Raw genomic sequence first — 27,504 nt, forward strand, 5'->3', positions numbered from 1 at the left:
ACAATTAGTCAAGTAGGCACAATATGATGCAATGATTTTGCAAACTAACCATGACTCTAGTTCTCTAAAGTTCGGGATATGGTTTTGTCAATAGAGGGTCCATGGTTAATTGTCCGGATGCACCGCGCGGAAGCCTAACCGTGAAGGGTTGGCGCGAGTGGATGGGACACCGCGAGTTTAGAAAAAACTCGCTTCCATGGTTTGGTGAATTCAACAATCTCGGATGTACCCTTTGTTTCTCAGAGCGTTCAATCAGGTAGATGGAGCATGAATTCCCAGACGGTTATGTCCATATGTAGAACACATATGGGTTTCAGAAAAGTGAGAAAAACTCAATCAGGAAGTAGGATCGAGCAAACAATACGAAAAACTGGTCGAAATTAGAACGCATATTTCTGGCTCGGTATTGGAAGAATTTGGCGCCAGCAAACAGAGATTGGCGCCAGGTTTTAGCTGTAGCGCCAGACGACTGGCGCTACAGTTAAAAGTATGGCGCTAATGCTCTGGTCCCTGACGCTAATTCCTACATGCCTCAGCAGCTGTTTGTGCTCGATAAAATTTTCCAGTTTCGCGCAGTGTTATTTCTGTCCTAGCTGTGAAAGATATTTCTCAAATTTCCTACATGTAAAATCCTATGTTTTAACTCATTACGGATGGTCTTTCCAATGAGATCTTTTTTATGCATATGACAATAATGTTAATCAAAATTACACACATGGAATACTTAGAACGTTTCGAGTCTCATCCACTCATTCTAAATCATTGCCGAAACAAATTCAGGAATTAAAATAGAAATCTTCCCCAGCGGAGTCGCCAAAAACTGTAGGGTATATTTCAAGCGTTAATCCCCTAGCTTGAACCCCACTGTGATCATAGAATAAAGTATGGTGGCGTCCAAAGGGAAAGAAGATAGAGCAAAAGAGTCGCCAACAAGTTTTTTTAGGAACTTGTAAACCGTTCACGAGGTGAAGGTTACACCCCTTAACGATCCAGGAGATCGTCAACTCCAATAAGGTCTTGAACCAAATAGGATTCGGTGATGAAGGTACAAATCCAACCTAAATGAGATTGAACCTGCCCTAATAATAGGCCTCTACTTTATTCTGATCGTACTCATGTGCGCTTTCTGACTAACATGCAATCATTAGGTTTACCCTAAATCTGTTTATCTATGTTGGTTGAATATTAATGCACAAATAAATCTATTATTGGCAATCACTTGAATTATAATCAAATTAACCCTAAACAAGATTATTAATTATCTTATATAAGGGTGATTACAAGTATTAAATTCTCTTTAAACATGCATAAAAGGCGTGATCAAGCAATAACAATAAATATATCAAGCAACATGATCATAAATAATAAATTAAAAATTATAAAAATAATTATAATATTCATGTTAAAGAATAATAATAGCAAGATCCTAGGCATGATACTAACAAGATTAATAACAAACCCTAGCATGTCACTAAACAATAAAAATCAAAGCTTTAAACCTAACATGATACTAACGATCATAAATATTAGGAAGAACATAGGAAGCATCATAACAATCATACTTAATATTAAAGTTACCCTAGACATGATACTAGGAATATCATAAAAACAACCTAAGCATGATTTCTATATAATAACATCAATAAAAACCATTAAAGTACTTACTTTGATGCCTCGTACCTCTTTTTAATAACAAAATACACACGTTAGTAACTTCAAGGAAAATAATAATTAAAACAATTAAATCAAATAATTGAAATAGAGATTTGGGACCAAACCCTCAGAAATATCAAACCTTTCACGTCTAGGGCGAAGGCAACTTCGAACTTGGCTAGGTGTGTCTAGTGCTAATGTATGAGAAATTGTGTTTGTAAAAAGCTAGGCTTAGAAAGAGAGAGAGAGAGAATTAAGAAATTCTTGATGAGAGTTGGTGAGAATTGGTGAAAATTGATGAAAACTGATGATGAAAACGGAGTTTTTAGGAGACTATTTATAGAGAAAATCAGTCAAAACGATAAAACATTAAAACAGAGTTCTGACGCGGATAAAATTTGATTAGCGCCAACGCCGGCTGACCTTAGCGCCAGGCGCCAAGGCTAGCGCCAGGCGCTACAGCTGGCGTTTGGCGTTGACTCAGAAATTCACGCGTTTTCTTAAAATCAGATAGAAATTTCCGTACAGGAGGATAAAATCATATTTTCCTCAAAAAACGTTCTTTGATTTTAATTAAAACTCTGAAAAGTCAACAGAAGTCAATTTATCAATGCTAATTGAATTAGGAATGAAAAGAAACTTCTAGAAGACTAAAACCATTTCTAATTGCATTAGGAATGATAAATCCATATAAGGCCCTCCTCTAGATCATTGGGCCGCATATAAGGCTCAAACCGGGTCCAGTTCAGTAATTTAGCCAGAACTTCCTCAATATTCATCGGAATTGGGCTTATAATATATAGTTGGAAAGGTCTTTTCAAGCCCTATCCAACTACACTACTATTGGACCCATATCATGGACCAACTAAACTGGATTGGCTGTTTTCTTAAAATAGGTTTTCAAAAACAGTGAGAAGAGAAAATAAATTAAAACTTTCCGCAACGCTAAACTTTCTACACTTTCACTTTATTCGATTATGATTCGACGTGAAAAGACTCATCACTGGGTTTGGTTTTGGGGAGACACAAATGGGTGTCTACAGGCGCTTTATGCATTTAAGGTGTCATTGGCATCGAGGTAGAATTAAAAAGGATTCAACATTAAATATTATGTGGTCGCTAATTATTTAAGAATGAAATTGGTATATTTGATTGATTGAATAATTATTGTTGATTGAATGATTATGGTTTGAGAGTCATCACCAAGTTTAATAATCTGTAAATAACATAAAGTGAAAGAGATTACGCACCAAAACTCTTGGAACGTATATACCTTAAGTATGAACATATGGGGGGAGTTATGGGGTTTGATATTTAACCATAACTTCTACTGGAGTACAGGACGCTGTACATTCCTTTTATTATCATTATGCGCAGGAATTCCGCCACTTACGAGTGGTTATTGATGCTGGCATGGTTAGCTCCCGTGTCAGTAACCTTAAATTTATTTGGGGGAGGTTAAGGGGGAAACTCGTTCGATGCGTAGTCAACATTAAATAAATTATGTAGTGTCTACTGAAAACTTTTATTGAATGTTGTATGCTTGAAACACAGGTGCAACGAGGTAAGTTGTGTGTTGATTGGAAATTATATGTTAGTGTGTTAATTACGCTTATGTTCTCAGCTTTGCTGATTGTGAGTTTTGTGTGTTTGTTGGCATTGTCTTTACCTTGGCCCTATGATGACCCATTTTTAATGGAGAGTAGTGGAAACAAGTAGAGATAAGCTTTTCAAGTGATGAATCATTTTCATGAATGAGCATGAGTGAAGAGCAAATCATGCTAGTTTCTATAAGTATATGAATGTGTTATTGCTTTAATTATTTATGACTTTCACTACTACAAAAATTAGCAAAGAGACTCGTTGAAAAATGCTTTACAAACCGCCAAACAACGGGTCTCTAGCTAAGGGGTCTGTCAGATAAATAAACCGCCTCTTTGGAGGGGTCTGTTTTAAAAACATAACAGACCCGTTAATTAAGAAGTAAGGTTTGTCAGACTAGTACTTTGAAAAATTATTTAGAAGGATAAGAGACCCGTTATTAAACATAACATGTCTTTTCGGTGGGGTATCAAACAGACCCTATATACTACATAACAAGTCTCTTTCTTCTTTTTTTTTTTAAAAAAAAATATCTCGTGATTTTTTATTATACGTAGCATTTTTAAATTTGAATTTCATTGCTTTATTAAATTGGCAGATTACTGAAAATGCAAACTTTGAATATATAATTAAACAAACTGACATTTATTAATTATTGAAATTTACAAATTAATTACTAGAATTTACAAGTGGTAGCTTATTGAATAATTTACAAGTATATACTCCATACAACCATACATTAATAGTGTATCTTGTACTTCGTATTCCTTCCATGATTATCAATAGCATAACCTGTCCAATGATATAAACAATATTAGGAATAATTATGCCAAATAATATAACAATATTAGGAACAATTATGCAAAATGTTATGTAGTTATATGAAATTAAAGTATGTCTTGCTAAACTAAGAGCCAATAAACAAGTCAAGATTCAGTAAAATGAAGAGCAATAATCTAATTTAACATTCAAACTAAAAAAAAAATACAAACCAGATAAAGATCAGAACAATACACCAACAATTCAACACCACTAGACTGCCTTCACACCCATATAAACCATCCTTGACGGCCCAACCCTCCTAAATACCCTAGCCGCCGCCACTGCCTCACCGCCAAAAACAATCTAAAGCTACACCAGAACAACCCCCATAAAACCATACTCACCCAAAATCCAAAATCAAACGACCACCTTGAAAAAACTTGTTTTTACCCACCAAAAAAACTGCAAATTCTACTACTACACAATCTTCCGACCTTTCTCATATAGATCTACGGACCTTATCTCGAAAAATTTGATCCGGATCTCAATGATTAGAGCGCAAATTACACAATCACATGATTTTTCAATAGATCCAACAAAAGGATTATAATCAATATAATGTAAAGAAAAAATTGAGAGTATAAATAGAATAAAAAACCTGTGTTCACTGTTACCAACATCTCCATCCTTGGAGTTGTTTATTGGTTGTGACGTATCATCATCTGGGGTTTTGAAAGGCTCTTGAGTTGTTCTAAGAGCTCTCAATCTCTCTCCTCTCAATTACTACTTGTTCAATTGAATCTTCTTCCATCGCCATTAATGCATGCTCAAATTACTTCAGTATTTATAAATTTAGGTAATGAAGATTGTTATTGACAAAGGTAATGAAGATAGAATAACAAAGATGATTTCAATGTATGGGCTTTAGAAAAGGGGCGTTGATAACTAAGAATGAAATCAGAGAGAGAGAAGGGAAGAGATAAAGAGTCAGTTATGGGAGTGGAGGAAATAAAGCCACGAAATATAAGCTATGATATAAAATAATTAAGAAGGTAAGAGACCCATAAGTCTGACAACGGGTCTCATAGAATTCTATTGTTTTTTTCCATCCCAAAATTAGTGGGCCCTACCGCATTTTAGAGACCCGATAGGTTTCACAACGGGTCTCTTGTATCTCCTCTTAATAAATTGGTGGGACCTGCTGCACATAAGAGACCCGTTATCTCTAATATTAGATCTCCTATATCAAACATACCCATTATTTAGATGACGGGTTTTATATAAGGGGTCCTTTTTCCAGATTTTGCAGTAGTGTTTATTTATTATGTGTGACTAACGAAAAGGGTTTTGAATTTCGTTTTTGTTTTAATAAGGGCCTATAATGGTTCCAAGTTGTAGGTTGAGTTTATTTTACTTCGTTTGACTTTGGTTTGACTTTAATTTCGTTGTTTGATTTTCAATGTTGACTTGGTTTGAAATGTTTTGAAATTAGTCTTCCATTGTGTGTCTTTGATAGTTGCCTTAACCGTTATCACGGTGGCGGTAATGTCTTAGATATTCCTATTTAAAGTTTTAAACAGGGCCAAATAGGTATTTTAAAAGGAAGGAATTTCTAGGGTGTTAAGTGGTATCTGGGAGCTTTGGTTGAGATTTTATTACCACTAAAGCTAAAAACGTGTTTTAAAGTGTTTTAATTGTAAACTTGGACAAGTACTTATTTATTGGTAAAACTTTTAGAGAATTAATTTTTATTTTATTCTAATTATTTTATTTTGGGAAGATTAAATATTTATTTATTTAATTTAAAACCAAATTTTTTTTTATTTGGTTCGATTTTTTTTTTTTAAAAAAAAGGGGCCGAAATTTTTTTTATTTATTTAAATGGTCCGAATATTTTCTTTTTTAAGAGGGAAGGTTTGAATTTTTTTTAGGGAGGTCCGAAAATTTTGCCTTCTTTCTTATTTAATTTTGAAAATTTTAACTATAAAGGAGTCAAAAATATTTTTAGGTTGTTCATTTTGCAGGAAAGCAAGGATTAAGGTAAGTATCATGTGTTAATAGCTTTTGAAAAGCATGTTGGTGAGATTGGGCAGGAAAGAAATTTGGTTCTATAAGTTAGAGATAATCATGTTCTTGTATGCATTAATATTTAGGTTGTGATGTTTAATTATGTTTTTGTATTACTTGTGAGCATGTGATTAGGAATGATTGAAATTGTTTGATTGAACATTGAACCTACTTCATGCGAGAACTGTATTATTTATTTATTTATTTTTTTTTTTGGGAAGGGAATTCTTTTCTAAGTCTTTTCCTTTACAGGATGCCAATCTTACCTAGCAAATTCACTCAGTTGGGCACACTCATTAAGAAACATAATGAACACCCTTATGATTATGTAGAAAGAATCCGATATTTTTGTTTTTATATGAGTAATGTCTTACGAGATAGATTTTATGATACCCCTGACCGTGTTTCACTTATGATTGTTCATTGTCTCCCAGAAGAGCCTCCTTATCTTGCTGTTAAAGAAAGATTTTCTGACTTTTATCTTCCAGGAGACATTCCAAACTACCACAAATACAAGGATTATTATGGTCAATGGTACCTAGATTATGCTTTCTTAACCAATTACCTTGTCAGGGTTGAAAAAGCACATTATCAGCATTTGCACCTTCCATACCACGATTATTATTATAACAATCCAGTAGGGAATATTCCTCCACCAGGTCATCAGTCCAAAAGTTCTTCTTCTTCTTCTTCTTCTTCTTCTTCTTCTTCTTCTTCTTCTTCTTCTTCTTCTTCTTCTTCTTCTTCTTCTTCTTTTTCTTCTTCTTCAGGGGAAATCAAGCAGAAAATGGGGAACATAATAATAGGAAGACAGTTCACTTATGGAGATATCAAATCCAAATCCACCTCCAACTTCGATTGTTATAGACATCTCATCTGATGAGGAGGAAGAGGGGTGTTTTGGGTGTTTTTGTCCCTCGGGAGAGTTACGTCACAAAGATTGGTCCGGCTGAGTTATACCTGCAAAACAACGGAGACTCCGGGTGGTTGGAGCTCCGCCTCCGAAGATCAAGTTAGTAACTTGAAAGAGAATAAAGAGTGCAGAAATTTAGGTGGGGATCTGCTTGGATTCCAAGCTCAGGTGTTTCTCTGATGAGAAAGAATGTAGGTGTAATAACTGATTGAATGTGTCCCCAAAATGGGGAAATATCTCCCTATTTATAGGGTCGTTGGAGAATGTGCCCCTATATAGGTCACTTGACCTAGATTTTAGTGGGTTGTGCCGTTTTACGGCGCTTCTAGGGATTTGGGCCCTAGCTTGAAGGCTGCCATTTCAGAAGCTTATCTGAGGGGGCCACGTGTCAAGAGGATATTGGGCCACTTGAGCCATCCTGAGCTCACCATGTGGCCTCCTCTCATTGGTCCACCTGTCTAGGGTATTTTTACCCTAAACATTTGCCCCTCACAGGGGTCACGTGCATGTCACGTGACACCTGTGACACGTGTCCACCCATCAAGGGTGAACAGTAAAAATGGATAGTAATTTGAAATTCAAACGGGAATGCCCCTATTTAACTCTTCTATAAATAGAAGTTTACCCCCCTCCTTTCTCTCACTATTTCATTTTCTTTGACTTTCTAGAGAGAGAAAAAGGAGAATTTTAGAGAGAGATTCTCTGCTTCCATCTGCGTCAGAATTTTCAGGATTCCCGCGTGCTAACGTTGCAACACCCGGTTCACCGTCTGTAGCTTTTTTCAGATTTTTTAGAGCTAAAGTAAGGTAACCGCCTGTACCATCTTTAGCTTTTCTCTTTTTCAACTTGTATACATTCTTTCTCCGCCTGTATACATAGTTTAGCAGTAAAAATGAGTTCTCAATCCACACACTCGGCACTGCCTAGGACACTGAGCCGGTACCCCTGAACGGCTGAGTCTAGAACAGGGGGTGCCTTTTCTGGACTGTCAGAATTGCTGTGCTCATCTCCGAATTCCTCCCTCTCTATGTCTGTGCAGGACACAATGGCTAGAGTCAAACAGACGGCCAAAAATTCTAGGAGCCGGTGCACTATGGCAGGGCCAGCCGATGAGATTGTTCCGGATGGGAAACATGAGGATTTGGAGGAGAGTGGTTCTGAAGAGGCTCCCTCTTCTTCCGGGAGCTCGGACGTACGGGAGGAAGGCAGTGAAGAAGCCGCCTCCTCTAATGGATCCGGCGATGATGAGGCCGGTGAAAGTTTGAGGGCCGAAACTTCTGGCTCTGACCAGGATAACTTTGCGGATGCCTATCAGCAGCCGCCAAAAGTCGCTGACAACCCCAACCCTAAAAGAATTAGAATGCTTCCAGGTGACATTGCACTGTTAAAGAGTGGTTTTAGGGCTTTCAAAGAGAAGCACCCCTTTGGAAAGGGGTGGGATATTATCGTCCCGCCTGCTGATGTAGTAATGGCATGGGACGATGACATTGATAATGCAGACCACTACTTTGTCTGCTACGAGGCGGTTATAGAAGTCGTCCTCCGGTTCCCCCTCCAAACCGGGATTAGGAAAATCCTAAAGGGGTATGATCTGGGAGTTTGGCAGCTCACCCCCAACTCATGGGTGAACATTTTAAGTTACATTGCCGCCTGCGAGCTCTAGAACTTAGCTCCTAGCTTCTTCGCCTTCGCTCATATGCATTACTTAAGCAAGGCACCAGGCGGTCATGGGGCATGGTACACTCTTTCTACCTTGCCCCAAAACTTGATGAGTTTGGACAAGGTTTCCAAGTGGTCAGGGTGGAAAGATAAGTTTTATTTGATTTCTTCTCCAACTCTGAGACACAACCGGACACTGCGCCGGTACAACAAGGAACTGGTTCTTCTGGGCAGGAAATGCCCCTCCCGGCGCTCTCTGCTAGGACCCAGGAGAAAATAATGGAGCCGGGTTTCTTTGAAACCACTACTGAGCCCATGGGGGATGGGACTCATATTATAGTTCCAAAAAACGGGATCCCCCACCCGGACTACTTCAAGGACGAATGCTTCTTGTCCGCCTGTGGGTTAAGCCCCATGTTTCCCAAGGGTAGATCCACTTCATTCTGAATGTTTGTAACTTAATTTTTACATTACAACTTTCCATAATTTCTTCTAACTCTTATTTTCTTTGTGCAGCCGACACCTTGAAGATGGTTGACCCAGCCAAAATCCCGGCTAAGTCAGCGGCGCTACTGCGCAAGGAGGCGGCTATTGCAAAGAAAGCAGTCGTTGATGCCAAAGAGTCCAAGAAAGGCAGGGTAAGACCGCCTGCCTTAGCATATATATATATATATATATATATATATATATATATATATATATATATATATATATATATATATATATATATATATATATATATTACAAAGGCAGTTTGCCGGTTGGGTATACTTAACTTTTTAATTTGCAAGACTCTGCAAAATGTGTGCCACGATCCTTCTCCAAGCTTTTCAAAAGGCAAGGAGAAGATCTAGAAAAGGCTCCGGCTGCTAAGGCCGCCAGAAAGGACCCTCCCCGGTCAAGCTCTACTGCCAAAACCGATCGTCCCACGACCGGTGGCAAATCCCCTGCTGCAATGAAGATTCTGAGCGAAGGCTCAGAGCGTTCGCAGCAAAATGCGTCGGATGCCTCCACGGCATCGAAGGGTGGCCCGCCACCTAATGTTGCAGCCGGTGCGGCAACAACCGGGGAGGATGAGGCTCCTAAGCCCTATCTGGAAACCCAAGGTAAGGGAAAGATTGAAATACCTTGGCCACTTGACTTCATGAGAGTCAAGACTAAGGTAGACCCCTCATGGGGTTCAGTCAGCAGCCGGCAACGGATGAACGCTAACTATGATGCTTCCTTCTCACAGAGTACTTCTACTTTTGGTGCAGATCTTACATCCGACGAGCCGGATCTTGCTGGTTTTGCAAAACGGATGGTGAGGACCCTCACCCGGTCAGAGAAGAATTCAATACCTGATCCGCAGGTAGTGGACTTCGACCGGATAATGGGCCAGCTGGCTGAGGTAAAGAATCCCCACCTTAACCCTGATATCTTTTCTTTATTTTAACTAAGTATGCCATAATCCGGCTGCTCTTTTCTCAGGTAATGCTGAGAGTGGACGGACTCCGAGGCCCTTTAAGGCGGAAACAGGAAGAGGTAAATGACGCCAAACGGAGGGCCCTTGAAAACCTCAATTCTGCTGAATATGCTAATTATATGTGTGATTTAGAGATTAAAGCAGTAGAGTTGAAACAGGAGGAGCTGGTCCGGAGCTTGACGACTGCAAATGATGAGGCCAACAGCGGGGCTAATGACCTTGAGCAAAAACTGAAAGATGCCAAATCTGAACTCAAGGAATTAGAAGATGCTGACAAGGAAAACGCCCAACTCCGGGCAGACGTCTCCCGTCTGGGGGTCGAGATCGTCAAACTGCGGAACAAGCAGTCGGATGAGATCGCCCAGGAGCAAAAACGACTGATGGAAGAGAACGAGCGGGACAACGAAGCTCGCCTGAAGATAGCCTGGGGGCTGCTCTACCCAGATGTAGACTTCGAGGTCTACAAGCTTAGGTATGATTACTCCACAGCGGTGTATGATGCCCAAGTGATGGGTGAGGCTCCTTCGCCTCGCTTCCAAGACTGGGTTGCCGAGCAAGGGTATGAAGTGTAAGACAATGAGGAGCCGGCGGAGGAAGAGCGAAATGAAGGTAATCAGCCTCAAGTAGCTGATGACCAATCTGAAGCCCTCCCAACCGGCCAAGACCAGCCGGAGCAGCAGCTTCCACCTTAGCCTTAGGAAAGCCCCCCCAAATTCAGCGGCAGTATGCCAACTTCTTTTCTTTGCCGGCTTGTATGCCGAGCAATGTTGTATTTTTACCAACTGTAGAGTTGGTTAACAATCATTTTCATTTGCTTCTTCTCCGGATGTTATTCCGGCTAACAATTATTCTAGCCTTTGTGCCATTTTTAATATGAAGTATTCCGACTCAGTCGGTTATTTATATATATTTGTGTTTGAATTTTTCAATTTTAATTTTGCGTATGTACTGCAGTTCTTTAATATTTTGCCTAACTTAAAAAAGCATGCGGCAATTTGCAATCCGGGTGCTCTTGCCCCTGGACGGCTGTGTGGTTGGTTTCATTTCAAATTGATTGATTGGCTTGAAAACACTTGACACTTGGAGAAGTATGAGGTGTTTTAAGGCTAATCAATCACAATGGTGATTGTCCCAAACCAAGTGCACAGCCGACCATTAGAACGGGTGCTTCGAGTCTCCTAACCAGACGGTAATATTCCGTCTAGGATTATTACATAGCCATTACACAAATCTTCTAATGCCCCAATTGGGAGAGAGAGTGCAACTTTGGAATAAATAGTCTAAGCGGAAACTTCAGCCAGCAACCGACTGATGCCTCGGGGCATCTGGTATTCGGTAACTTAATCGTTTCTCGTAGATTATTCTGGTCAGACGGCTATGAGTTGACCAATTTGATCGTTCAATCTTTGTCGTCTGCATAGGTACGTAGAGCTGACGAAGAGTCTATTCTCTGCAACGATTGCACCCGGAGGGGTGTCGCCGAACGCCATTGTCCATGTTGGGACAGGCGGTTTTATAAAATAAGCAACCATCCGGCCATTTGGCCTTTGGTCTTTTTTGAGACCGGTTGTATAGCCACTAAGCGTTTTTGTACTTAGTTTTTTAAGCTGGCCATTGGCCATGCGATATCATATTTACACCAAATGTCAATTTTAGTTGGTTAAGCAATTAGTCCGTCTGGGTATTACCCAGGCGGAATGGTAATTATAACATTAAATTACACTAATTATCAAACTTAGTTGGTTAAACAAGTAGCTCGTCTTAGTATTACCCAGGCCAATAAGTAATTGTATCTACACTAAGTTTCAAACTTAGATAGTTAAGCAAAAGTTCCGTTTGAGAATAACCCAGGCGGATAAGTAATTATAAAGATAGCAAAACCATTTTGCAAACAAAGCCTGATTTCTCATTGATGGACTCACTGTTTACAAAAAATTTACATTTCTCAGAAGTAGTACTTTTTTAAGTTATCTACATTCCAAGTTCTAGGTAGACGCCGGCCGTCTGGAGTTTCAAGACGGTAAGTGTCATCCCTTACTTCTTCATAAATCCGGTAGGGGCCTTCCCAATTAGGAGTTAGCTTTCCAGCTTCATTGGCCCTACCGGTTGCCTTCATTTTACGTAACACAAAGTCGTCAACTTTCAAAGGACGCTTGCATACTTTCTTGTTGTAGGCTCTGGTCATTCTCAGATGCTATATCTCATGGCACAGGGCAACATTGCCCCTGCGTTCCGGGAGGGAGTCCAATGCTAGCCGCATGGCCTCCCAATTTGCCTCTTCATCATAAAGCATGACTCTGAGAGTCGGCTCGTAGTGTTCAATGGGCAAGACGGCTTCAGCACCGTATACCATAAGAAATGGGGTTTCACCGGTTGCCCCTTTGGCAGTCGTCCGGATGGCCATAGGACATGAATTAGCTCTTCTGCCCATAAGCTACCGGCTCTTTCAATTTTCTTTTTTATGCCGTCTGAGATAAGCTTGTTGAAGGCTTCAACTTGGCCGTTTTCTTGGGGTCGGCCGACTGATGCAAAACAATGTGAGATACCCTGATCTCCCAACCAAGTCTAAAGGTGAGGCGTTTCAAACTGAGGGCCATTATCAAACACCATAGACATAGGTACCCCGAACCGGGTGATGATATTCTTCCAAATAAAAGAGATGACATCCTTTGTCTTGATGTTCTTAAACGGCTCAGCTTCTACCCATTTGGTAAAATAATCCACAACCACCAAAATATAGCGCTTTCCGCTTGGAGCAGGCGTATAAGGACCCAAGATATCCATGCCTCATTTAGCAAACGGGACTGGGCTGTGGATTGCTGTCAGGTCATTAGCCGGGCGGTAAATAAGCTTGCCAAACCTCTTATATTTGTCACATCTCTTCACCAACTCTTTAGCGCCTGCTTCAAGAGTAGGCCAAAAGTAATGCCGCCTGACTCTGACGGATAGGGACCTGCCGCCTATATGAGAAGCACAGTATCCAGCATGCAATTCTTCAAGAACTTCTTTCCCCTTTTCTAGGGTAACACACTTCAATAGAGGTTTAAGGAAACACGCCTTAAAGAGCTCTCCGTTTCTCAACTCGAAGTTTGCTGCTCGCTTCTTCATGACGGCTGCCTCCTGTGGTGAATCAGGAAGTGTGCCGTTTGTTAAATATGCTCGGATGCCATCCATCCAGGTAGAGCTTCGGTCCAGGATTCCAATGGGCTCTTCATATATACTTCTCTTTTTAAGAACTTCCCAAAATACTGACCTAGGCGTATCACAACATGCGGATGATGCCAATTTGGACAATGCATCCGCCTGGTTGTTATCTGACCTGGGCACTTGACTCAAACCCGCATGGCCTAAGAAACTTCTAATGCCCTTAACATTAATTGGAGGTGGGAGTTTTTCAATTACTTCTATTTTCGCACGATCTACCTCAATTCCTTTTGCATAAATTTTATGCCCAAGCACTATACCTTCTTGTACCATGAAATGACACTTTTCCCAATTTAAAACTAAATTAGTCTCTTCACAACGTTGCAAAATCAGAGAAAGGTTAGCTAAACAATTATCAAAAGATGATCCAAAAACAGAAAAATCATCCATAAACACTTCCATAATTTTCTCTATATAATCAGAAAAAATAGACATCATACAACGCTGAAAGGTAGCTGGAGCATTACATAAACCGAAAGGCATACGACGAAAAGCAAATGTACCATAAGGACAGGTAAAGGTAGTCTTCTCCTGATCATTAGGAGCAACAGAAATTTGATTAAAACCAGAATATCCATCAAGAAAACAATAATAGTCATAACCTGCAACTCTCTCTAACATTTGATCTAAGAATGGCAAAGGGAAGTGATCTTTTCGAGTTACACTATTAAGTTTTCTATAGTCTATGCAAACTCTCCAGCCAGTTATTGTTCTAGTGGGAATTAATTCATTATTATCATTAGGCACAACAGTCATTCCACCTTTTTTAGGTACCACTTGTACAGGACTAATCCAAGGACTATCAGAAATATGATAAATTATTCCTGCATCTAACCATTTTAAAACTTCTTTCTTAACTACTTCTTGCATGTTAGGGTTTAATCTTCTTTGATTTTGAACAACAGGTTTATAATCTTCTTCTAGCAAAATCTTATGCATACAAACACATGGGCTTATTCCATTAAGATCAGAAATAGTCCAACCAATTGATTTCTTTCTTTCTCTTAAAACACGCAAAAGTTTATCTAATTGTTCATCAGATATTGAAGCATTTACAATCACAGTCAAGGAATCATTTTCACCTAGAAAATCATATTTAAGATGTGATGGTAGAGGCTTTAACTCTAAAGTAGGTGCTTGCACAGTAGAGGGAGGAGGAAGAGGATTACCTTTCTCGAGTTTCTCAAATTGATTACCTCTTTTCTTCCATGGAGGGCATGCCTCTAAAGCATTGGCCAACACCTCAATATCATCATTATGGGATGTACCTGCACTTGTTAGACACACTTCAAGGGTATCTGTAGAAATAGAATCAATCGTTTCTTTATTTAATTCATCAAGCACATCAACTCTAAACACATGGTCTGTAAAAGAAGGATATTTGGCAGATTTAAATAAATTGAATTGCACCTCTTCTTCACCAATTTTAAAAGTTAACTTGCCATTTTTAACATCAATTACAGTACCAGCAGTAGCCAAAAATGGTCTTCCTAGAATAATAGGCACGTCAACATCCTCATCCATATCAAGAATAACGAAATCAACAGGTATAATGAATTTACCAACTTTCATTAGCACATTTTCTACTACACCTAGAGGATATTTAACAGACCTATCAGCAAGTTGCAAAGAAATAGTAGTGCGTTTTAAATCATTTAAACCAAGCTTCTTGTAAATAGACAATGGCATTAGAGACACACTTGCACCTAAGTCACATAAAGCTTTAGAAAAATTGACATCACCAATAGTGCAAGGAATAGAAAAGCTGCCAGGATCTTTTAATTTAGGAGGAAGCTTATTCTGAATTACAGCACTACATTCTTCACTCAAAGCAATAGTTTCATAATCTTCCAATTTCCTCTTTTTAGACATGATTTCTTTAAGAAATTTAGAATATGAAGGAATTTGCATCAATGCATCAGCAAACGGAATATTAACTTGCAATTGCTTAAACATTTTAAGAAATTTTTCAAATTGATGATCCACTTTATTTTTCTTAAGCCTTTGGGGAAAAGGAATGGGAGGTACATAAGGCTTAACAGGAATAGGGGTAGGATTAGAACCATCACTGCCTAGTTCAGGTTTCCTTTCAGGTTCAACTTCGGCATTTTCATCAATTACTTCTTTAGCCTTGGCTTGAACAGTTACATCATCAAGGGTTTTACCACTTCTTAAGGTTACAACTTTGCATTGCTCTTTAGGGTTAACCTCAGTTTGACTAGGCAGAGTTCCTTGGTTTCTAGAATTAATAGCATTAGCCAATTGGCCTAACTGAACTTCCACATTTTTGTTTGAATTAGCTAATTGATCAACCTTATTTTCCAATTTTATGATTCTCTCAGAAGTAGTATTAGAAAGTTTTTCAATAGCCAATTCCCATGAGGGTCTCTCTTGTTATGGTTGTTGTCTTTGAGGGAAACCAGGTGGATTTTGTGGTCTAAGGTTATTACCTTGGTTTCCTTGATCTCTCCAAGAAAAATTAGGATGGTTCTTCCAGCCAGGGTTATAAGTATTAGAGTAGGGGTCATTTTGTGATCGATTATAATTAGAAACATATTGAGCTTGTTCAAAATTAAGACAATCACTACTAGCATGTGCACCCCCACAATTATCACAAGACAAATCCGGACTGGAGATAAGACTAACATTACTCATTTTACTGAAAATTTTAGTCAAATTATCAACCTTAGCATTTAACATGTTAATACCATCCACATCATACATCCCTGTACTCTTTTTAGCAACTGATCTTTCACTAGAACAACCATAATTGTTAAAAGCAAGTTCTTATAATAACTTATTAGCCTCTTCAGTAGTCTTACTCATTAAAGCACCACCTGCTGCAGCATCTATAGTACTTCTAATAGAGTGATTTAAGCCATTATAAAAAGTTTGCACAAGTAGCCAATTAGGTATTCCATGGTGAGGACATTGGTGTTGCAAATCTTTAAACCTTTCCCAAGACTCATATAATGACTCTAATTCATTTTGAGTGAAATTAGTAATATCATTGCGCAATTTAGCCGTTTTAGCAGGTGGGAAAAATTTATTTAGAAAAGCTTGAGATAAAGAAGTCCAAGTGGTAAAAGGATCAGATGATTTAGAGGACAACCATTTTCTTGCCTTATCTCTAAGTGAAAATGAAAACAACCTAAGTCTAATAGCATCTTCACTTACACCATTTATCTTAATGGTATCACATTTTTCAAGAAAATTAGCTAAATGTTCTAATGGACATTCAGCTGGTGACCCACCAAACTGATCTTGCTGAACAATATGAATTAACGCAGGCTTAAGTTCAAAATTATTAGCTTGGACAGAAGGTCTTACTATACTTGCAGAGGTTGAACTAGCATCGGGCATTGCATACTCACGCAACATCTTAGCTGGTGGTTCTACCATGTTTTCAGTTTCTGAGAAAAGCGACTCCAAGTTGGGAATGGAAGATTCTTGTTCAGAAATCTGGAGTCTCCTTAACGCGTGCAACGTTCTTTCGATTTCTGGATCAAAAGGGATTAAAGAACGATTAGTACGTGGCATACACTAAAAAATAACCATAAAAAGTAGAGTATAATGCTGAAACAGAATATCGAAAACAGAAACTCAAAATAAATAAAAAAAATAAAAAAAAATTGCAGATTTTTTTTTCTCCTGTAAACTGTTGCTGTGTGCAGTAGCAGTAACAAATTTTTTTCTTTTTTAACAAACTGCCAACAACACAAAACAGAAACTAAACTAGCAGAAATAAAAATAAAGTCTAAACTAATACGAAAGTTTCTACGGTATGATATTGAATTATTGCCTCCCCGGCAACGGCGCCAAAAACTTGGTCGGGTCTAAATCTACCGCAAGTGTACGGGTCAATTACAGTAAATATAGGGTGAGCAAGGTATCGTATCCACAAGGAGGTCTACTCAAGTACCAAATTAAGAAACTAGAATATTATTTAGATGACAAAAATATGAGAAAAGTAGTACTAAACTATAAACGATTAAGGCTTGCAAACTAATAAAACGATAGACAATAATAAGAAGTAGTTCTAGGTTTCGGGTTTCGCCAATTACTCTATAATGAAATTAAACTAATTGCAGGGTTGAACATATATAACATAACAATGATCGAATTACCAAAAGTATGTAATCTCCTCTTCCAAGGTAGAAAACGCATATTTAAATCAACATTATGTCTACTTCCGTGATCACAACAATTGAAATAAACTCATTAAGAATAGGAATTCAAAAAGACCACCCCAAGTGTATAACTATTCCTAAAATTATACTACTTGACGTTTGATAATCCCACGAACTAGTATTGAAATTTCACTTCCGCTAATAATCCAATACCTTAAACATACAATCAATTGGCCAGATTAAGAGTACGAATTAAAACAAGATTATCAAATTGCAATTATATAAATCAAACCCAAACAAAGTAATTCAATTCATTGATAGATTATAATGGACTACATCCCTAACCTAGAACAAAGAGATTTAGCTAGACATGGAGATTAAGAAAACACAACTAATTGATGAAGAATTGATACTAATAAACATATTAAATCAAACCAAAATCAACCAATTGCATAAACTAAAAGGATGAAGAGTAAACTCCAATTGAAGTGGTTGAACGCTGCTCTTCGTCTCCTGCGTGTGTGTGTTCGTGTTGCTGCGTCTTCTCATCCCCCTCCTCATCTGCTGCGTGGCTGTGTGATTTATACAGTAGTAGTTGTGAGCTGTGAGGGTTTCATCGTGGGTTTTTTTTTTTTTTTTGCCTCTTGCCGCTACTGCACTTTTTGGGAGTATTGAGTTTAGTGGGTTTTCAACCCACATTCTCTTAATTGTGGAAGTTTGCTCGTGGGATTATAGTGGGCTTTGCTTTGACTCACGATCACCGCCACTTGAAAATATTTGCTGCCTAATTATAACTTCCACCTAATTAAAAATACAATGGGAACATGTTATATACTTGTATGATAAAAGTGAGTAACAAATATATATGCACATTATAATGAATTTCTTTGTAATATAATAGAATTAGGAAGTAAATACTAGACTTTGCAAATTAGGCCATTCAAATTATATTTTCTTGATTATGCATATAAACTTGTATAAAAAGATACTAAATCATACCCAATTTAGTCATAAAAAGAGATAATAAGTATATAAAATATTGACTTATCAACTCCCCCACACTTGAGATTTGCTAGTCCTTGAGCAAATAATAATAAGTCATATCAAGAATTTCAAATTCGATTCCATTCCAAAATAAGATTATTGTCACAATCAACGAGATGGATCAAGTTTGATACGAAACAAGAATTATCACCCTCATTGACCAATCATTCTTACCGCTTCTTTTCCCCAAATTTGAATCCACCCTAGGGATGCTCAACCGTTTAGCTCATGCCTCTCTTCGGTTTGATGACCCTCGTCAGGACTTGCACAAAATCTAACCCTCCACCAATTTGTAGACCAATAGTATATATAGATCAAAAGGACTTTCATATGGTTGTAACGAGGCTAGGGTTAAGGGTGTGAATATTTAGGAATGTGGTGGTAAAAATGCCAAGCTAAAAGAGTAATACACAATCTTTAAAAGTAGAGATCATATTCACTCTTACCAATATATCATCAACGTACTCCAATTTTTAAACTATAACCCTTTTTTCATCATTTTCAACTTATTTCGATTGTATGATATTTTTGCTCTTTTTTTTTCAACTTTTTTTCATTTTTTTCAACCCATCTTTTCAGACTTTTTTTTTCGAGGCTCAATTTCATTTTTTTTTTCTTTTCTTTTCATACTTTCAAATTTTTTTTTTCTTCCCCCTTCTATTACAAAACTTAAGACATAACTCAATAATAACATTACTCCTATTAGCAAGGCATAGGTAAAGGCCATAAGCTTGTAATGTAGGGTTAACCAAAAGATGGATATTACGGCACAACAGGGCTAAGCAACAGGAAAATGTAAAAAAGAAAAAATATGAGTGAGCCTAAATTCTGAAGGTTCTAATCATGAAAGAAAAAAAAAATGCCTTTATCATTTCTCATACACCTTGGTCTTTGATCTCAGGAAGCTAAAATGCAAGTCCCAATTTGAGCGATCAAGAAGAAGGATATATATGTTGAAAATTGAGTCTTACGAGGTTCGTGGCCCTCCTTTCGGGATTCATCGCATAAGGGAAAAGCAATCCATCTTACCACAAAGTCACAAAAAATGTCACAACCAATGTCAATGAAGGACTTATGCTATCTTTACATACCATGTATATTTTTTTTTATTGATCCAAAACAAGTCAATTAGAAACAATCAAAACAAAACTCTTTTTTTTTTTTCATGAAAATTCTGCAGAAAATTTGGCAGCACTTCCCCTAAAACAGGCATATATCAAAATTTTTAAGTCATTCAAACCTGCACAAAATCCCAGCCATGCTTCATACATGGCAACACATAACAAAACTAAGTATAACTCAAAATACAGAGGGCATTTGCAGCAATTTCTGACCTCTCCCCTACACTTAAGGACAAACATTGTCCTCAATGTTAATAAACAGAATTGAAAAGCAGAGAATTGGTGTATTTATAGCAACCAAGGACACAAAAACAAAGAAAACTAAGCATAGAAAGAGACAACCTGGTGGAATTTGAGGCTTGGTGTTTGTAGCAGCTACTCTGTTCAACAGCAGGTACACCACATAACAGCCACATCCCTGAAACAGCAGATTCTACCAGGTGCTGGCTATAGCTAGAAAAGCAGTAATTCCCTTCTCTTCATTTAGAAGTGTCCAGATCACCATCTTATTTTCTAATCTGCAAGAAAACAGAACAAATAGATAGAAAAGATAAAACAGGAACGAGAAAAACAAACAAAAACCAAAAAAAGGAAAAGAAAAAGAACTTGGGTTGCCTCCCAAGAAGCGCGTGTTTTAAGTCACGAGCTTGACTATTTTGGTGCTTAATCTTCAGTGGGTTCTTCTAAGGAGTAAGTCACTCCTGTAGGCACCATCTCATCAACCAAGTAAGGTTTAAGTCGCTGACCATTCACCTTGAAAACTTCAGATTTTCCTTGTATTTCAACTGCACCATATGGATAAACTTTCACAACAGTAAATGGACCGGACCATCTAGATCGCAACTTTCCTGGAAACAATTTCAAGCGTGAGTTAAAGAGTAAAACTTTCTGTCCCACTTCAAAAGTCTTGTGATTAATGTGCTTATCATGCCAAAGTTTAGTTTTCTCTTTATATGTTTTAGCGCTCTCATAAGAATCTAACCTAAACTCTTCTAATTCACTCAATTGTAGCAATCTCTTAGCCCCAGCAGTCTTAAAGTTCATGTTTAACTCCCTTATAGCCCAAAATGCCTTATGCTCTATTTCTACGGGAAGATGGCAAGATTTTCCATAAACTAGCTTATAAGGAGACATGCCTAAAGGTGTTTTGAAGGCTTTCCTATACGCCCATAGTGAATCATCAATCTTATTAGCCCAATCCTTCCTAGAAATGTTCACAGTTTTCTCTAGAATTTGTTTTAACTCTCTATTAGCAAGCTCTACTTGACCATTGGTTTGAGGATGATAAGCTAATGCAACTTTATGTTTAACCCCATACTTTCTTAAAAGAGAATCAAGCGGCTTATTACAAAAATGAGAGCCTCCATCACTTAAAATTGCTCTAGGAACACCAAATCTAGAAAAAATATTCTTTTTAAGAAATTTCATAACAACTTTAGAATCATCAGTGTGAGTAGCTATAGCTTCTACCCATTTAGAAACATAGTCAACAGCAACTAGAATGTATCTGTTGTTATGGGAAGAAGGAAAGGGGCTCATAAAATCAATTCCCCACACATCAAACAACTCAACTTCAAGCATAATATTCATAGGCATTTCATTTATTTTAGATATGTTACCTACTCGTTGGCATCTATCACATTTGCTAACATAATCTCTAGCATCTTTATACATAGTAGGCCAATAAAAACCAGATTTCCAAACTTTAGCTACTGTCTTATTCGTACTAAAATGACCACCACACTCTAAAGAGTGACAATGATACAATATGTTATGATATTCTTCTTCAGGCACACATCGTCTAATGAGACTATCAGCACAAAATTTATATAACAAAGGCTCTTCCCAAAAATAATGTTTAACATCCCACAAAAATTTCTTTTTCTGATGATAGCTTAGATTTGAAGGAATAATACCACTTACCAGATAGTTTACTAAATCAGCATACCAAGGAATACTAGCAATTGCCATCAATTGTTCATCAGGAAATGATTCATTTATAGGTATATCAGAATTATTATCAACTTCCAATCTAGATAAGTGATCTGCAACAGTATTTTCAATGCCTTTTTTATCTTTAATTTCTAAATTAAAATCTTGTAGTAAAAGAATCCAACGAATTAATGAATTGCTTTGTAATATAATAGAATTAGGAAGTAAATACTAGACTTTGCAAATTAGGCCATTCAAATTATATTTTCTTGATTATGCACATAAACTTGTATAAAAAGATACTAAATCATACCCAATTTAGTTATAAAAAGAGATAATAAGTATATAAAATATTGACTTATCACCATCCTTTTTCTTCCTCTCCCATTAATGAAGTACATGCCACGAACGCCTCTAAACCACGAATCCAAAGGTCAAAAAGAGTGTTCACTCCACTTGGTATGAGTTATGAAACATCTTTCGAGAAACTACATCACAAAGGACTAGTCATGCCCATAGGGCCCATCAAAGATCCAGTTCCAAAAGCTAGGCCACCTAAGTAGGACCCTAATAAGCAAAGCAAATATCACCAAGGGAAGGGTCACGACACTGAGGAGTGTTGGAAACTCAAAGAAGCTATTCAAGATCTGATCGATAATAATGAAACTTCCGAGATTCTAGCCATCGAAGAAGATCAAACATCCTTCGATCCATCACTTCGTATCACACCTGTAGGAGAGCCCATGATCGAGACAGCTTATATAACCTCTCTCGATGAAGTGGCCATGATTGAGGAGGATGAAAGTCTTTTCTTAGATAATACCAAGGAAGACTCGTCAAGTCTGAAAGAGGATGTTCGAAAACTGCAAGATGTCGTTGCCATGCTCTTGAAGGTGGTAGAAGGATTAGAAAATCGGGTGATGGTCATCGAACAAAATCCTCGTCAAGGGTTTAATGAAGAATTCAATGCTCCTAATCCACGGGCAAAACAGACCATTGAAGAATACACACCAATAGGAATGACTTACAATGAAGCTTTTGACTGTCTTCACGATCAAGGTCTTATCCACTCCATTGGTCCCAGTCAAGACCCTCCGCCTGAAAAACGGTTTCCCAATTGGGATCCAAATTCTTATTGTCGATACCATAGAGGTCGTGGTCACACCACCGAAGTATGTCTTGCCCTCAAAGATCGTGTTCAAGATCTCATTGATTCAAATCTCCTTCATGTTCCTCCGCGCGACAAGAAGTCCAAGATTAGTAACAATAGTAACAGTGGCTGTAAAGGGAAAAAGAACGACTATCCTTCTTCTTCCGGAAACACCTACTCTAGTAATAGTGTTGGTACTTTTGACCTTAGTGAGATCCTAGCCATGGGTAATCGAAAGCAACTGAAAAGGGAATTTACCCCTATTTGAATTAGCTACGATGAGGCTTTCGATCGACTCCATGCCAAGGGAATCATTACTCCCATTGGACCTATTCAAGATCCCCCACTTAAGAAAAGATTGCCTAGTTGGAATCCAGACGAACACTGCAAGTACCATCAAGGTAGGGGTCATGCTACTAAGAGCTGTTGGAAGCTAAAGGAGGCTATCCAACATTTGATTGATAACAACAAGCTTCCCATACCTCCAGTTTACAAGAAAAGCGAGTGATGATAAAGCAAACAACACAAGACAAGAGGCGAGCTTCAACGACAAGATTTCGTGACCTTTTTTTCTATTTCTTTCTTATTTACCCTTTCCCCGATAAGTCTAGCATAGGCACCTTTTTATTCTCCTTAGATTTATTTTGTAGGATCATTATTTATTTTCCTTTAATAAAATGAGCATTTATTTCCTTATATGATCATTTCATTGCATTACATTAAAAAAAAATGTCGAATTAAGCACAAGGTATACCAATGATTTAAGGCACCCCTTGTAGCCACATCATATCTCCTTTCACCTTTCAAATATGCAATCCTTTCTTCATAAACCACTTTGAGCCTCATCTAACGATAGACCTTTCTTTTTTCAACCTACATCTACTAACCTTGGGATGGGATGGTGTGCAACCTTTGCAATTCTAAAGAAAGCTTGAGCAAATTCAAAAGATTAAAATAGCAAAAAAAAGCAAAAATAAAATAATCATAAAAGTGTACAAAAGGGTAAGTGTTCCAATGTCTTTGATGTGAAAATATCTTCGATAAGAACACGTCTCAGATTGCGTCTCTTATCGAGTGCTCGGTACCGTGCCTAAGAAACATGAATGCCAAGTGAGTGATAGACCGCATGATCGGGATTGCCCACACTTATAAAAATGAAACAGATGCTAAAGCAAAAGATAAAAGAGAGCTAAAAAAGAGTAGAAACTCAAGCATAAAAATACAAAGACTCAAAAGCAAGGTTGCACACCTTGGGGGCTTATCTAGGGTCTTGAGCCTTTATCCCCTTCTTCTTCAACCTTTAGCCTAACCACGTTACAACCCTTAAAAGACCTTTTTGAGGTATACACACTTGTGCGAAGTTCGGCTAGAGCTATGTTCGGCCTGATTACTAACGGATACGTAGGCAATCTCACATCGCGGTAAGGCCGTAATAAACATGCATTCATATTCACATTCACACACTTACACCATGATCATATCAAGGGATTTCCTATGCTCATCCCTATTCACTTAGAGCTAGACTTGGGGGCTTGATCCCTACATCATTAGCTTACCTAGCCTAAGAGTCACCATCATTTGACTCTTTTTGAAATAATATTTTCCCACACACTTAGCTCTTGCGGCCTAGCTTTAGTGTCACTTTCACACACTGCACAGATACATGACCAAATATACCTTTCCTTAGGAACCCTTTGTCATGAAATCTTAACACAACGTTGAAGCATGCCTTGTCACATCGCTCATCAATCATAATTGTCATTGCATCACGAAGTGTGAAGTGCTTAGCCTCCGTGCCTAAGTTACCGAAATACTTTCATCATTGAGTCAACCATTGAGATAGCCTAGGATGGATTATTCCTTGCACCTTGAGAGATACTATCAAATGACATTTGACTAAGCTCATTCAACATGCATCTTCAAATTTTCGATTTTCTTTTTCACGTCTTTCTTTTTCGGGAGAAAGTCGGTACCCTCCACAAAAATGACGGAAAATTTTTGCTTTTTTGCATCTTCGAGTCGCACGATCACATTACGATGCACACACGTGTTATTTCACTTTGAGTCGAGTCAACCTCGAGTCAGTCAATCATATCAAGTCAAGTTTATACCTTGAGTCGTGTCAAGTCGATGAGTCAAGCAACATTAAACCTTAGGTCAACCCTAAGATAATTTAAATTTTAGGTCAACCCTAAGACAATTGAAGAAATTGGCAAAGTTCTATAGTCTAAAATAAATACAGGTGCAGCAGAATAGGGAAGACCCTATCACAGCGTTCGGTGACAGAGTCAATTCTTGGCGCCAGAGATATTTCAGCAGCGACAGAGCTCGAAGCCTCTCAGAATGGTGATTTCGACCTCATATAGCAATTTCGGGTTCCTTGGTACTCCAGTTAGCCCCTATAAGCAATTAGACATGATTAAGTAGTCAGTTTGATTACAATCACAATAAGTGGTCGACTTGATGAAAGATCGTCTCACTTAGCTTAAAGCGCCTAATCACGGAAACACCGACATACTGGTTTTAGCGGAAGCAAAGTTCAGGCAAGCTTTAGAGATCGACAAACGTTGGTCTTCGAAAATTTTTCTTCAGAATATTATCGCAACAAACACTCAAGTACCGAAGCTCTTTTGTTCAGAGACGCATGAACATCTCCATCAAGCTCTTTTGCTCCAGAGACGCGTAAACATTTCCATTCAAGCTCGATTGTCCAGAGACGCGAGGACATTTCCATCAAGCACTTTTGCTCTAGAGACGCGTGGGCATATCATTCAAAGCTCTTTGTTCAGAGGCGCGTGAACATATCCATATCAAAAAGGAAGCTCTTTGTTCAGAAACGAGTGAACATCGAAACAACAAGGTGGCATTCCCTAGCTTGTGGAGAGTTGTCACAAACAACTGAGGATTGTTTCAAGAGAAGCAATCTTCGATAGTATTCCCTTGGATGTGGAATATTATCAATGCGGAGGAGGATCGTTTCAGGCGAAGCAATCTTCCAAATTGGAAGCAGTTACAGGCGTAGCGGTTTTCAAGTGGGATGGCATTCTCTAGCTTGCAGAAGGTCATCAAAACAATCGGTTACTCTCAGAGACGTGTGCTCGACGGTGCAAGATACGCGTTTTTAACTCTCTTATTTGTTCAACTAACGCTAGTTTGCAGGTATCGGCATTATAGGAGTGATTTAGGATCGCAGAACGTTCTGGATCATTCTCCGTCCCTATCGATACTTTGACTTTTGTTTTCAAAACTTGTGTTTCTCCAAACTCAGTCAAAGTGGGGGCTTCTGTAGACACCTATTTGTGTCTCCCCAAAACCAAACCCATTGATGAGTACCTTTCACGTTGAATCATAATCGAATGAAGTGAAAGTGTGGAAAGTTTAGTGTTGCGGATAGTTTTAATTTCTTTTCTCTTCTCTCTGTTTTTGAAAACTTATTTTAAGAAAACAACCAATCCAGTTTGGTTGGTCCATGATATGGGTCCAATAGTAGTTTAGTTGGATGGGGCTTGACAAGAACTTTCCAACGATATATTATAAGCCCAATTCCGATGAATATTGAGGAAGTTATGGCCAATTTACTAAACTGGGCCCGGTTTGAGCCTTATATGCGGCCCAATGATCTAGAGGAGGGCCTAATATGATTTATCATTTCTAATGCAATTAGGAATGATTTTAGTCTTCTAGATTCTTCTAGAAGGTTCTTTTCATTCCTAATTCAATTAGCATTGATAAATTGACTTTTGTTGACTTTTCAGAGTTTTAATTAAAATCAAATAGCATTTTCGAGGAAATTATATGATTTTATCCTCCAGTACGGAAAACTTATCTGATTTTCGAAAACGCGTTAAAAATAGGCTTGGCGCCTGACTCCAGGCATTGGCTCCTAGAACCAGGCCTAGCGCCTGGCGCTAGTGTTGGTCCTGGCGTTAGTTAGCCAGGGTTTGCGCCAGCTCTGTTTTTTGTGCGTCAGACTCTGTTTTGTTTATTTTATCTTTTTGGCTGATTTTCTCTATAAATAACGTATTAAAAACTCCGTTTTCATTCACCAATTCTCACGAATTCTCACCTACAATCAGTTTTCAATTATATTCACCTACAATCAGTTTTCAATTCTCATTCTCTTCTCATTCATTCATCATCTTTCTCTTTCTTTCTCTAAACCTTGCTTTTGCATACAAAATTCCGCATTCACAAGATCTAGATACACCTAGCCATATTCGAAGTTGCCTTCGCCCTAGACGTGAAAGGTTTAATTTCTGAGGGTTTGGTCCCAAATCTCTCTTTCAATTATTTAGTTTAATTGTTTGTTTATTATTTTCCTTGAAGTTACTAACGTGTGTATTTTGTTATTAGAAAGAGGTACGAGGCATCAAAGTAAGTGCTTTAATGGTTTTAATTGATGTTACGATGTAGAAATCATGTTTATATTATTATTATGATATTCCTAGTATCATGTCTAGGGTAATTTTAATATTAAATATGATTGTTATGATGCTTTTTATGTTCTTCCTAATATTTATGATTGCTAGTATCATGTTAGGGCTAAAGCTTTGATTTTTATTGCTTAGTGACATGCTAGGGTTTGTTATTAATCTTGTTAGTATCATGCGTAGGATCTTGCTATTATTATGCTTTAATATTAACATGATTATGATTATGATTATAATTGTTATAATTTATGATGATTATGAATATTATTATTATTATTATTTTGATGATGATTATTTTATTTATAATGATATTATTGCTATAATTATTATTATTATGATGATTGTTATTATGATTATTATTATTATGACTAT

The 27,504-nt window shown here is 37.8% G+C and overlaps 1 long non-coding RNA gene and 1 other non-coding gene across 2 annotated transcripts; one reads left to right on the forward strand and one right to left on the reverse strand.

The window, feature by feature from the left end:
- Positions 1–3,879: 3,879 nt before the first annotated feature.
- Positions 3,880–4,717, reverse strand: LOC145640862 (uncharacterized). Its single transcript, XR_014114988.1, has 2 exons — positions 4,676–4,717; positions 3,880–4,047 (listed from the first exon to the last, which is right to left on the reverse strand). It is a non-coding gene; the product is annotated as an uncharacterized LOC145640862 (long non-coding RNA).
- An 11,522-nt stretch (positions 4,718–16,239) lies between these two features.
- LOC145641192 (small nucleolar RNA R71) lies at positions 16,240–16,346 on the forward strand. The gene has a single exon (XR_014115254.1). It is a non-coding gene; the product is annotated as a small nucleolar RNA R71 (small nucleolar RNA).
- Positions 16,347–27,504: the final 11,158 nt, after the last annotated feature.

Source organism: Chenopodium album, chromosome 7, assembly GCF_948465745.1.
Source record: "Chenopodium album chromosome 7, dcCheAlbu1.1, whole genome shotgun sequence".
Taxonomy (NCBI): domain Eukaryota; kingdom Viridiplantae; phylum Streptophyta; class Magnoliopsida; order Caryophyllales; family Amaranthaceae; genus Chenopodium; species Chenopodium album.